Source organism: Scyliorhinus torazame, chromosome 2 (genome assembly GCF_047496885.1).
Source record: "Scyliorhinus torazame isolate Kashiwa2021f chromosome 2, sScyTor2.1, whole genome shotgun sequence".
Classification (NCBI taxonomy): Eukaryota; Metazoa; Chordata; class Chondrichthyes; order Carcharhiniformes; family Scyliorhinidae; genus Scyliorhinus; species Scyliorhinus torazame.
The window spans coordinates 246,613,776-246,626,176 of record NC_092708.1 but is presented as its reverse complement, the minus strand read 5'-3'; the positions used below and the strand labels follow the sequence as shown (position 1 = coordinate 246,626,176).

The 12,401-nt window shown below is 41.6% G+C and overlaps 1 protein-coding gene across 5 annotated transcripts in view; it reads right to left on the bottom strand.

Annotated features, from left to right (window-relative positions):
• The window catches only part of pcnx1 (pecanex 1), a 450,027-nt gene that overhangs the window by 437,157 nt on the left and 469 nt on the right, over positions 1–12,401 (bottom strand). The window lies entirely within an intron of this gene.

The following is a 12,401-nucleotide window of genomic DNA, read 5'->3' as shown; positions in this document are numbered from 1 at the left end:
GAAGCCCATGCAGACACGGGAAGAATGTGCAGACTCTGCATAGACAGTGACCCAAGCTGGGAATCAAACCCGGGTCCCTGGCGCTGTGAAGTAACAGTGCTAACCACTGTGCTACTGTTAGGTTAGGAGAGTGAGCCAAAATGTGGCAGTTTAGCGTGGCTAAATGTGAGGTCATGCATTTTGGTCGGAAAAATGGGGTGGCGACTTATTATCTAAATGGGGAGAGACTTTGGGTTGCTCTATTGCAGAGGGACCTGAGGGTTCTCGTTTGTGGGTCACAGAAAACTAGCATGCAGGTATACCAGATAAAGAAAGCGGATGTTGGTATTTATAGCTAAAGGAATAGAGTATAAAGGTAAGGAAGTGTTGTTGCAACTATACGAGGATTGGTGAGACCATACCTGGAGTATTGTGCACAGTTTTGGTCCCATTATTTGAGGAAACATGTAATGGCATCGGAGGCAGTTAAGAGGAGGTTCACTCGGTTGATTCCAGAGATGAGGAGTTCATCGTATGAAGAGAGATCGAACAGTTTAGGCCGATACTCTCCAGAGTTTAGAAGAATGAGGGGAGATTCAATTGAGATACAAGATGATAAAAGGGATGGACAAAATAGACATGGAGTGAATGCTTCCTCTTGTGGGCTTTCTAGAATGAGAGGTCATAGTCTTAGGACAGGAGGTAGCAAATTTAAAACAGACTTGAGGGGAAACTACTTCTCCCAAAGGGTTGTGAATCTGGAACTCACTACCCCAGAGTGCGGTGGATGCTGGGACAGTGAGCAAATTGGGTGGGCAGCACGGTTGCACAGTGGGTAGAACTGTTGCTTCACAGCTCCAGGGTCCCAGGTTCGATACCTGCTTGGGTCACTGTCTGTGTGGAGTCTGCACGTTCTCCCTGTGTCTGCGTGGGTTTCCTCCGGGTGCTCTGGTTTCCTCCCACAAGTTCTGAAAGACGTGCTTTTAGGTAATTTGGACATTCTGAATTCTCCCTCGGTGTACCCGAACAGGTGCCGGAATGTGGCGACCAGGGCCTTTCACAGTAACTTCATTGCAGTGAAGTATAAAGATTATTTAAAGAATTTTAAAACTTGAGGAGTTAGACAGATTTTTAATTGGTACTAACAATAATAATCTTTATTAGTGTCACAAGTAGGCTTACATTAACAATGGATTGAAGGGTTATGGAGAACAGGCAGGACCGTGGAGTTAAGGAAAGGATGAGATCAGCCACGTTCAATGGCGGAGCAGACTCAATAGGCCAAATGACCTAATTCTGCTCTTGTACCTTATGAACTTTATGAATACCAAATCAAAACTCTTAGAATATTTAGATGGCTTCAGGATGCATCTCTTTGACTAATGGTTAACCATGTATCTGGTTAATTAATTATTTTGACCTTAGCTCCAGTTCTTCTAAGTAAATTGATTATTTACACTACAACTGTTTACAACCCAATACCTGCAACATCTTTCTGGGAAGTTGGAGACTCGTGGTTGACTCACAGCCAATCAGAATTTGCTGCCATCATCTACTAGCATACAAATCTTGTATCTTATTCTCAGTAAAACAATCTAAGCCAATGGTGGGCAACCTGCGATCCGGGGCTACAGGTGGCCCATCAGGGTTCTGAGTACGGCCCACAATGCATTTTGTTGACCGTTGCCCACACGCTGGGTTACCACATCCCACTGATTTCCATCAACATAGTTCTTCCTACCCATGTGACTGAAGTGATACACACGTAAAGCGAGGGCAAGTGAAGTGAGGTGCATGCTGATTGTTCACAACGTTGACTGTGAGAGCCGTGCATTCCCTCTGTGTCCAAAGCGTAAATATTTCTTTTGCTTTTACCATTTGAAGTTGATAATAGTTCTATTAATATGTAAATGATTAAGCATTTTCAATAACTCGCTATGAAATCGTCTGCATGTATTAAATGCAGCCTATTCATGGGTCATGGTTAGTGACAAGCCCGATTTCAATCTTGCAGCCCACTGAGATGAAGGAGGGCCACTCATGTGGCCCACTCACTCGCCGAGGTTGCCCATCACTGGCCTATGTCCTCCTTTGATAACTAACAACCAAACCACCTTGGCTTATCAGGCAGGCTTCAGAACACAGGACCCCTTCATTTACCCTAAATTTAAAGCTACAATCCCAAAACATAATAATCTCAAAAACCCAATTAGATTCAAACTCTTCCTTTGCACTATTAATCTAGGCCTCCAGTTTAGTAATATAACCATTGCACTGCCATGCAAGTGCCTTTTGAAAATAATGAGGGTCACCATTTACAATGTTGTATAAGTTTGGATTTACAAAATAATGTGTCACATCATTTTAAATAGAAAATTAATATTAATTCACTTAATTTCAACAAATCTACCATACAGTGGCTTTGTGCACAGCCAGCTCATAGCATTCTCAGACCTCTCATTTGACGGGCATGGGCTTAAGTCCCACATTATGATTTCAGTGCATAACCTAGGTCTGTGTCCAGTGCAGTGCTGACGGAGTGCTGCTCTTTGGGCAACATGTTACGCTGAGGTGCCATTTGACTTAAGAATGACCGACATTCTTCCTTCAATTAAAAATTATCAAAATAAAATCTGAAATAATCTAAATACCACTGCATATTTAGAAGAGTGCTGGCAGAGAATGGCTGTCACATTTGCCTGCATAGCAAGTCCCTAGATCAATGTGTGAAGTGCTTTGAGCTGTTCCAGCAACATGATACATCAACATCAGAACATAAATACAAGAGTTTCACTTTATTTTCAGTAACTGATAAACAGCAATCATTTTATTATAGTAATCCAGTTGAAATAAATAAGAATGGATCAGATCGCTCTAATATTTACAATCCTGTGTATCAGGTGCTTCGAACTAAAACCAAAATAGAAAGCCTGGCAAATTCTGATATACAGCTGATTCCCTTCAGTGGCACAACAGACATGTTCAAATTTGATTTGACTGACAAATGTCCAAACAGCTTGAGGTTTTCAAAGACCAGAGGGTATTCCTACATACCTGATGGGTTCAGTGGTGATCAGTCCACTGTTACATAGAACCCTACGGTGCAGAATGAGACAATTCGGCTCATTGGGTCTACACTGATCCACTCCGCCCTGTTACCGTAAGTTAATCTGCACATCCCGGCACACTAAGGGGCAACTTAACACGGCCAATCCATGTGCATCTTAACCTGTTCATCTTGGATTGTGGAAGTAAACCGGGACACACAGAGGAAGCCCATGCAGATACGGGGAGAACGTACAAACTCCGCACAGACAGTCATCCAAGGCCGGAATTGAACCCGGGTCCCTGGTGCTCCGAGGCAGCAGTGCAAACCACTGTGCCACCCATTCTACTACATATCAAACAAATCTTCCTCCACCCATATCGCCCCTCCCTGGATCCATTTACTGCATGTGGTATCGATATTTCGAGCCAGCCAACAACAATGAAGGCAGAGCCACCAATAGTGAGAGGAAGAGAGTGGGCAATGCACAGATGCGATGCATCACCATAGAGGTGACAAGTGAGTGGGAATCACCTTTCATTTGATCTGCAACACCTCTGAATGTCAGCTCAATTTTGATGATGAATGATGACACAATAATCTGACATGCTGTAAGTGTCCAACTGGGACAACTCTGTACCAAGGTTGTAACAAAAAGCTTTGTTTACCCTCACATGCAGAATGGACCAGGATTCTTTTCAGCCCTAAATAACCCTTCTAATAATGTTAAGGTTTGAGCTAGCAGAGCAAATGTACAGTACTGTATTTTTTTTTAAACTTTTGGGCCAAACATCTAACTTCTACTGCAGGATATAGAAAACAAAGAACATTTATATGCAATACTATTCTACTCTGAAACATTTCAAATTAAAATCTGCAATTCAATTGGTTGGATGGTGCCTTTGAACATGTCCAACCTGGCATTCTGAAAATGGTATAGAGATCTGAAGAAAGTCTACTGGTGATCAAGGCCTTGAACAACTAAAGTAACAAAAATGGTTTTATCTGTAGGAAAGAGAAGGTTTTCATTTTTCAATTAAAAATATAAATAAATTGTCTGCAACCACTTTTCTACTTCTTCCCCTACCAAAGGCACTGGCTACAGTTCTAAAGGTTCTCAGCTATTTTCTTGTATGTTAAGACCCAAAGAGTTTATGACTATAAGCTATGCAAAGGTTTATGCCCAAGTCTGATTTTGCTCTCACTTGACCTATACACATTTAATATCCCATAGCAAAAGGTAACTGGATCAGGATCAGGATCAAGAACTCGGGCTTATTTTCATCCAGATTCCAATTTGCACTGTTCTCCTGCTGGAATTAATACAAATCAAGCTTGGAACCTTCTGTGTCCTACATACGACATTACCTGGTACATTCATCTACTTAATCATCAGGGGAACATGGTTTCTTTCTAAAAGAAAGGATACATGGCTACCCAGATGGCACACCAAGTTTGTCCAGTGAGAACTGTAAAGTCCAAGGTTCAATCCCCAGCTGATACTGAAAATCCCAGATCCAATCCTTGATGAATGCTGACATTCAACTGTTTGCGCATGGCCCCATAAGCTTCGAAGGAGGGGCCATATGAATACAAGTGGTCATAGTTTTTGCTTATAATCGCTATCCAGCAAAGCCCCATTGGAATTCTGTGCATGTTAGGTTTCAACTCAGCCGAAACCCTCCCCCACTCAAACAATCACTGTTCACTCATCTTTTATTTTCTCTTTTGCCATGAATAATGTAGTTACTTTGCTGAAACTGGAGGGCAATTATTGCTCCTGTAATCTAACCCCAAGGTGGACAAGATGGCAGAAAGTTGATAGGGAAAGAAAAATTATTTGATTGAATTATGCTAAACTGAGCTGTTTCTTTCTGCAGAAAGTTAGCGATGCTCTTCAGGAAAATCAGTGTGGTGTACCTACATATTTTATCCTGGACTGGAGAGTTCATGGTCCAATCGCTTCTCTCTCTTCCTTACCAGCAAGAGCATTCTCTGTAATCATTCTGGCTCATTGAATGAAACTGGAGATTTCAACTGACCGACTACAAATTATTAATTTCTAACAAAGACATCCTGTACACAGAAAGAAAGCAAACTTGAAATTGTCAAGAAGGTGTATTGGGGTGCAGTGAGGAGTGTTCAGATAAATTCAGCAGAATACTCAAATTTTGCCCTATAATATAACTGTAATCCCCTCAATTAATTTATAGCGCTTGCCAATAATATTAACTCCACTGTAAATACTGTGCACAAGTGCACTGGAAGTGATAATGGTCACTAGATAGGCTCTCTGGGAGAGCTAGCTCCCTACTTTCAGGTCACCTGGAAAATGGTCCAGTCTTAAAAGATTACGACCCGAATCTTCGAGCAGTGGAAATGATGAGCAGATTGCCACTGTGTCCAAAGATTCGCCTGCGTCCATCCTGCTGCACATTTGCTCCGGAATCTTCTAATCCTGACTGTCAAAGAAATACACATTGCAGCATCCCTCAGGGAACTCCATTTGAGTAGAGTAGAATCGGGGAGAAAAATAGGACTCTCCATCCCCCTTTTTACAGCACCAGTTGCCGAGTGGCAAGTTTAAAGGTCCAGTCTTTGAATGTCAGTGAATGAGTGAGTTGGTGAGTAGGTAGGCAAACGAGATGGGTAAGCGAGTGAGATGACCACTTTTATTTCTGGGCAGCACGGTGACACAGCGGTTAGCACTGCTGCCTCACAGCGCCAAGGCCCCGGATTCAAATCCGACCTCGGGTGACTGTGTGTGAAGTTTGCATGTTCTCCCCGTGTCTGCGTGGGTTTCCTCCCACAGTCTAAAGATGTGTAGGTTATGTGAATTGGCCATACTAAATTGCCCAAGAGTCCAATGTTTAAGTGGGGTTACGGGAGATAGGGCCTAGGTAGGGTGCTTTTTCAGATGGTCGGGGCCAAATAGCCTCCTTCAGTACTGTATCGATTCTCTGGGCAAGCGAGTGAGATGGGCAAGCAAGTGAGTAGGATGGATAGTTGGGGAAGTAGTCAGGTCAGAGAGAGGTAGTCAGGTCAGGTGTAGTTGGTTGGTCGGGTCAGGGGGTGGTTGGGTCGGAGTACTCGGAGGGTAGTCACGTTGGGTCAGGGTGTCTAAATTGTGGGGTTAGCCAGGTGTTAGACTAGGTTTTAATCGGTCTAATATTTCTTGGATAACTATCCAACTCAGAGTCAGAGGCAATCCAAGTAGGTCAACGGGTCAGAACTTCTGCAGGGTCCCATTGTGCATCGTCAGTCATACGTCCAGTCTCCAACGACTGGAAGCTGAAAGATTTGGCCCCATGGACACATCAAGCTTTGACTCATTCAATTTGCCTGAAATTGCTTTTGTTTTCCACATGCTTCAGCTCAGACATCTTAGAGTGAACAAATTTCTGTGAGTTTGGCGGAATGTGGATCCTAAAGAATGATCCCCAATAACCTGTTCTAAACTTTGGAGTAAAATAAAACTTACACTGATTATTTGAATCTTAGCAAAGGCACTCACAATCCATTCTGATCGAATTTGTTGGATATTACACTCAGATCCCAAGGGTTGCCAGAAAGCTCTTGGCGTTAACTTGTTCAACCCACCCCACTACAATATTTCTTGATATGCTGCTCCTGGTTCAGGAAAACATTGCAACATTGCTTACGAATTATTTGGAGTGTTTTTTTAAATAAATTTAGAATACCCAATTTATTTATTTTTTCTCCAATCAAGGGGCGATTTAGCATGGCCAATCCACCTAATCTGCACATCTTTGGGTTGTGGGAGTGAAACCCACGCAGACATGGGGAGAATGTGCAAACTCCACACAGACAGTGACCCAGGGCCGGGATTCGAACCCGAGTCCTCAGCGCCGCAGTCCCAGTGCTATCATTCAGAGTGTTTTTAACCAGATAATTACAGGGGTTTTACTGTGAGGGCTGTGTAAATGCAGCTGTGGTCAACATTTGGGAATGGTTTATGTTTTTCTTCCAGTTTATTGTTCTGGCCTTGCATGGCATCAAAATTCTTCTAACTGCTGTAAATGTATTCAAATTATATGTTTTAAAAGGCACAAAGGTATTATTTTTACTGAAGCCTTTGTTGCAGTTACTGCAGTTTAGAACTAGCATTATCATGCATTTTTTAAAGCTTCAGGTCACATGATGTGAAACAGCACAACAAACGCAATGGCAACAGAAGACGCCAGCCTAACAGCACATCTGGAAGAGATCAGAGCAAATCACAACAGTAAGGCAAATGATTTTCTATGGTGCAATATCCTGCCATAAATCCCACTCCTCTCACCCTTGTATGTTAGTTTCTCCATCAGTTTCTTATGTCACTGGTATTTTAATATTGCTTTGAATCAACAGTTTATTTTAAAGTGCCAGTCTTTTGCCTCTCCTGACCTGCTTAACAGTAAAGGAAAGTTCCAGCTGGCGGGTAGAGTACTTGTGAACTCCATAGTCAAGTGCTCCAGCAACCAACTGGAAAATCCCTTCAACATTCACAAAGGTAAACACGGGCATTTGAAAATATGCTAATCGAAATGTGCCTCACCCGAGTCAATTATCGTAATTGAAATAAAATATATATCTGCTTAGTTGGAGCCACGTGTTGCACAATCATTGTTCGTGGCTCCAGCTGGGTGCATTTGTGTGGATATTTGATAAGGACAAAATTGAGCCCAGCTGTGATAGGTCCCTCACCCACCCCCATTTCATTCAAAATAGCCTAACAATACTTATTGGTCAGATTCTCCCACTACACAAGACACCAAAGGACGGATGCCATGCTGGAAAATTTAATGTCATCACCAGTAACCATCAAAAAAAAAGGGAGAAGGGGGGACAGGGTGTGACTAAGAGGAGGGGCTCAAAGGGAGCTGGAAAACATTGCGCTGTGACTAAAAATGATCTTTTAAAACCAAATGCAATGCAGAAAGGCTCCCTCAAGCAGGACATTGCAATCAAAATCATTATCTGGTCCAGTCACCGAGGAATGTGCGTTTTCCCCTCCTCTAATCTGATGAAGACAGTGAAGCATTAAATTTAGTTTCGGCTGAGATTCAAATCAAGATCCAACAATCGCACCAAATATTTGGGCTCGCCCCATTGCCTCCCCTCCTAAAAGTGGTAACTTTTGCTGGAATACGGCATTGGCAAGCCTTTATTGTCAGTGGCGATTATTCATGATGCAATCTGAATTGTGAGCTTCAAAGACCATTTACCCATGGGAATCATTCACCTGAGGAAGGAGCAGTGCTCCAAAAGCTAGTGATTCGAAACAAACCTGTTGGACTTTAACCTGGTGTTGTAAGACTTCTTATTGTGTTCACGTGACCCAGTCCAACGCCAGCATCTCCACATCATGACTTTCTCACTGGAGGGATAAGGGAGGGAAAGCAGCCAATTCTACATTCAATAACCTTGACCTATCGCCCTCGCATAATTTTCCCCCAACTTCACCCATCAAATTTAAGGTTGACTGTAGTGTCCTTACTGTTGCAATGACAAAAAAGGCCAGAGGTCAAATTGTGTGCTTTGCTCAGTATCATTCCATGCATGCAGTACGGAACTATTGGGAAGTGGAATTCTCAAATCCACGATGAAATGCGATGAACCAGATTTGAAAATGGTTTCTCAAAACATTCCCATTTCATTTTAAAAAATATATTCATATTTCTCATCAGCACTGATCAAATGATGCTGCCTCATTTTTGCAAAAATTACTAATTATTGAAAAACATTGAGATTCATAAGAACTTGAGAAGCTTTTATGAAATATTACAAACTGGATTTCCATCAACATTGCATATGGACACTGTATACAAATGCTTCATAACATGTTGGAGTCTTCATTTAATAGAAGATGTCAGATGTGTCACAGAAACTCATGAAAACTGATGTGCACAAGTTCTATTTTCTCTCTCTCAAATAGCTACAGTACCACCAGAGCTATACAATAAATTTACTTGCCTCAGTAGCTGACAGATAAACAATATTCAATTCCTGTATATTTATGCAACTTTCCCAAATACAGACAGAATCTGCAACATATGCCGACATCATACCAATCAGTTATCTCAGCTTTCTTAAAAAGAGTAATGCATTCTCTCTCTTAAGGTCTCTTTGACCTTTGTTACCGTCAAGCTGATGTTGAGATGCTTCACCCTTTTTTATAACTCTTATGGAAATATAAATGCACCAGCTTGGCTGAGATTTGAGGTACAGCGTATGTGTTCTGGTTTATCTACTTTATTTGTTTCTATTTTGCAGACAGCATTTTGATTTGTACTCTCAAGTTGAAGGATAGACCCTGGCTACAGCAAGCGGAACAATTTCCTATTCAGGCATCAGTTGCAGCATCAGACCCTCGAAGACTATTCACAGTCCAGACTTGACATTATTTGGAGGGCACCAAAACGGCAGATTTATCCCCTCCCTTCAACCAACCATCCTCCAGTCATAAATTTAGTGCCAATTCAGGCCCAAACCCAATTTCAATATCAGCACATATCAGTATAATTGACTGTGACTATGCAGGCAAGTGTGCACATGAGCAAGAGAGAATGTAAGAGAGAGAGCATGTACATGTGTTGCAGGAGTGAGAAGAGGATTAAATGCTTCACTACGAAAACCATCCCATTTCGCAACTTCAACACTATTGTCTGTAAAATCAAAGTGCTACCATTTGGAAATTCTCTGTGTTAGCAGTATCATACAATAAACAAAGTTGCTGCAACACAATTATGATTCACAAACAATTCACACTATTTTGTTGCTTGATAAAGTTGAAGCTTTAATTATCTTTCCACTGTTAACATGAATTACTTTTTGGTAAACTACGTTGAAAAATGTTCTTTTATTTCAAAGCACTGTCAAGTCTGCCCTATTTTTTCCTTCATAGCATCAGCCCCTCCACTCCATCCTCACAGCTTCCTGGTCCATACAGCAGACAGATCCTATATTCTCCTTGCTGGCTTCCCAGGTTCTACCTGTACAAAATTCTAAGCCCCCACCCAATGTATTAATACAAAAGAAAACCTTTTCTCAGTGTTTCCCATCTTTCAATACATAAAATCGAAAATTCTCATCCTTCCCAACAAGGCATTTCAGTCTCACTCTTCTCCAATGTTCCAACCTCTTCTGGTCCTACCCACAAGCTTGTGCCTCCCCTTCCACTGACTGCATGGTCAGTTCAGTCACCTTGCTCACACGTTTTAAAATGTTCACCCTAAAGCGCTCTGCCCTGCTAACTGTCACTCTTTCCTCCTCCAAAACTTGTTTTGTAACTTGCCTCGCTCTCCACTGTAAAGTTGCCAACTTTGGTCAGACATATCGTTGAAAGTTTCATCACACGACTTGCTGACTCACACCTTCCTGTCCAGTCTTTTTTCACATCTCCAATGTTTTGTATAATTAACAAACATGTTCAAAGAAAATGAAATAAAACACAATTATTTTAATGCCCCAATGATTTTACTCTCAGGGTGCTCACAACATTCCTGGCCAATTCTGGAGGGTTAGCAAGCCAACTGCCCTACTCAGTGTTTACTCCTATGTTGAGTAAAATAGATAATCAATTAAACAAAATCAAATAAACTGAGGGACAAATTAAAGGGATAGCCCCCTAAAGGATACTGCCTTAAACAAAAAAACGATCACAACTGAAAATTAAAACATCAAACCAATACATGAAATGAAAATCGCTTATTGTCACAAGTAGGCTTCAATGAAGTTACTGTGAAAAGCCCCTAGTCGCCACATTCCGGCGCCTGTTCGGGAAGGCTGGTATAGGAATTGAACTATGCTGCTGGCCTGCCTTGGTTTGCTTTAAAAGTCAGCGATTTAGCCCAGTGTGCCAAACCAGCCCCTAAGGTTTGATAAGACACCCCAGTCCCCACAATGCCCACCGGGCGTAGAGACCTCAACGGTGCCAGGAGACACCACATTCTCCCTCTCTAGGGATACCCAGCCACAAATCTAGTCGCGGTAGGGAAGCAGACAGTTGGGTCCGGCGACACCCCAGTCCTCAGTGTCTACTCTAGCTCCATGAGGACTTTGAGGGCAGCATAGTGGCACAGTGGTTAGCACTGCTGTCTCACAGGATTCAATCCCGGCCCCGGGTCACTGTCCGTGTGGAGTTTACACATTCTCCCAGTGTCTGCCAGGGTCTCACCCCACAACCCAAAAAGATGTGCAGGGTAGGTAGATTGGCCACGCTAAATTGGCCCTTAATTGGAAAAAAATTTGAGTACATTTTAAAAATATAAGGGACTTTGGGATGTTTTATTATATAAAATGTGCATGCAGCTAAATCAATGAATGTGACCAGCAGATTGTACATAGGTGAGTATTGCCATTGTTGCCACCAAACCATGGGCCCTAAATAAGTAGATGGAAGCAAAGGGTAGGAAAAATCTTCTTTTTTTTAAAAAAGAAAAGCTATGTAGAAGATACTCTACCCAAATGTCTTTAGCTTAGTATTTATTTTTGCCTCTGAAGAACCTTGGAACATTTTGATATGATAAACAAACTACAGAGATGCAATCTGTTGCTATAAAGCCCCATTGCAATGGCTTTACTTTAACACATCATTGTGGCCTACATATTACACTGGTTTATATTTAAGTGTTTACCAAGAGCATCTCACTATCATAAAAGGTTATTATAAGCCATAAATGGGTTCTGGCACTTGTATAAGAGCTGTCATCAACTCTCCACTCCCATTAAGAATGTCTCTTGTGCATCATGCACAACACGTCACCTATTTTGTTTATTTTTACATTTACATGCCCATTTTACTGGAAGCACACCCTACTAAATGAATCAGGTGACATTACAACCAGTATTAAAACAGGAAAAAAACACCAGCTGCTAAAATACAGAGCAGTAAAGATAACAGCAATCCTTTCAGGAAGTCAGAAAAAATTCAAAAGTACTTTTACATGAAAGTATTTAAAATAAACATAAAATCCAATATATTAAAAAGATGCAAACTTAATTTCAACTTGTTCACTGCAACTCTTGCAAAAAAAAAAAGATAGACCTGTGAAACAAAAGAAAACTAGAAGCAACATTTTAAAATCGCCTCCATAAAAATACAAATTCCAGCAATCTTTGACGTAAATGATCGCGGCAAGCGACCAAATCTTCAATCCGAAATATTAATTATAAAAACGACTGTCCTTTGCACTCCTGCTATTTTTACGAGCATTATCATTCGGACACTTTGCCTTGCAGCTGTTTATTCCAGTGCTTCCAAAAACGCCAGATTGCAGTTTATTTGTTCTCGATCAAAATCCCATATCATTACTCCAAAGCCTACTTTTTTAGAGGGGAAACCCTTACGAAGTGTGTGCGCGCCTGTGTTTGT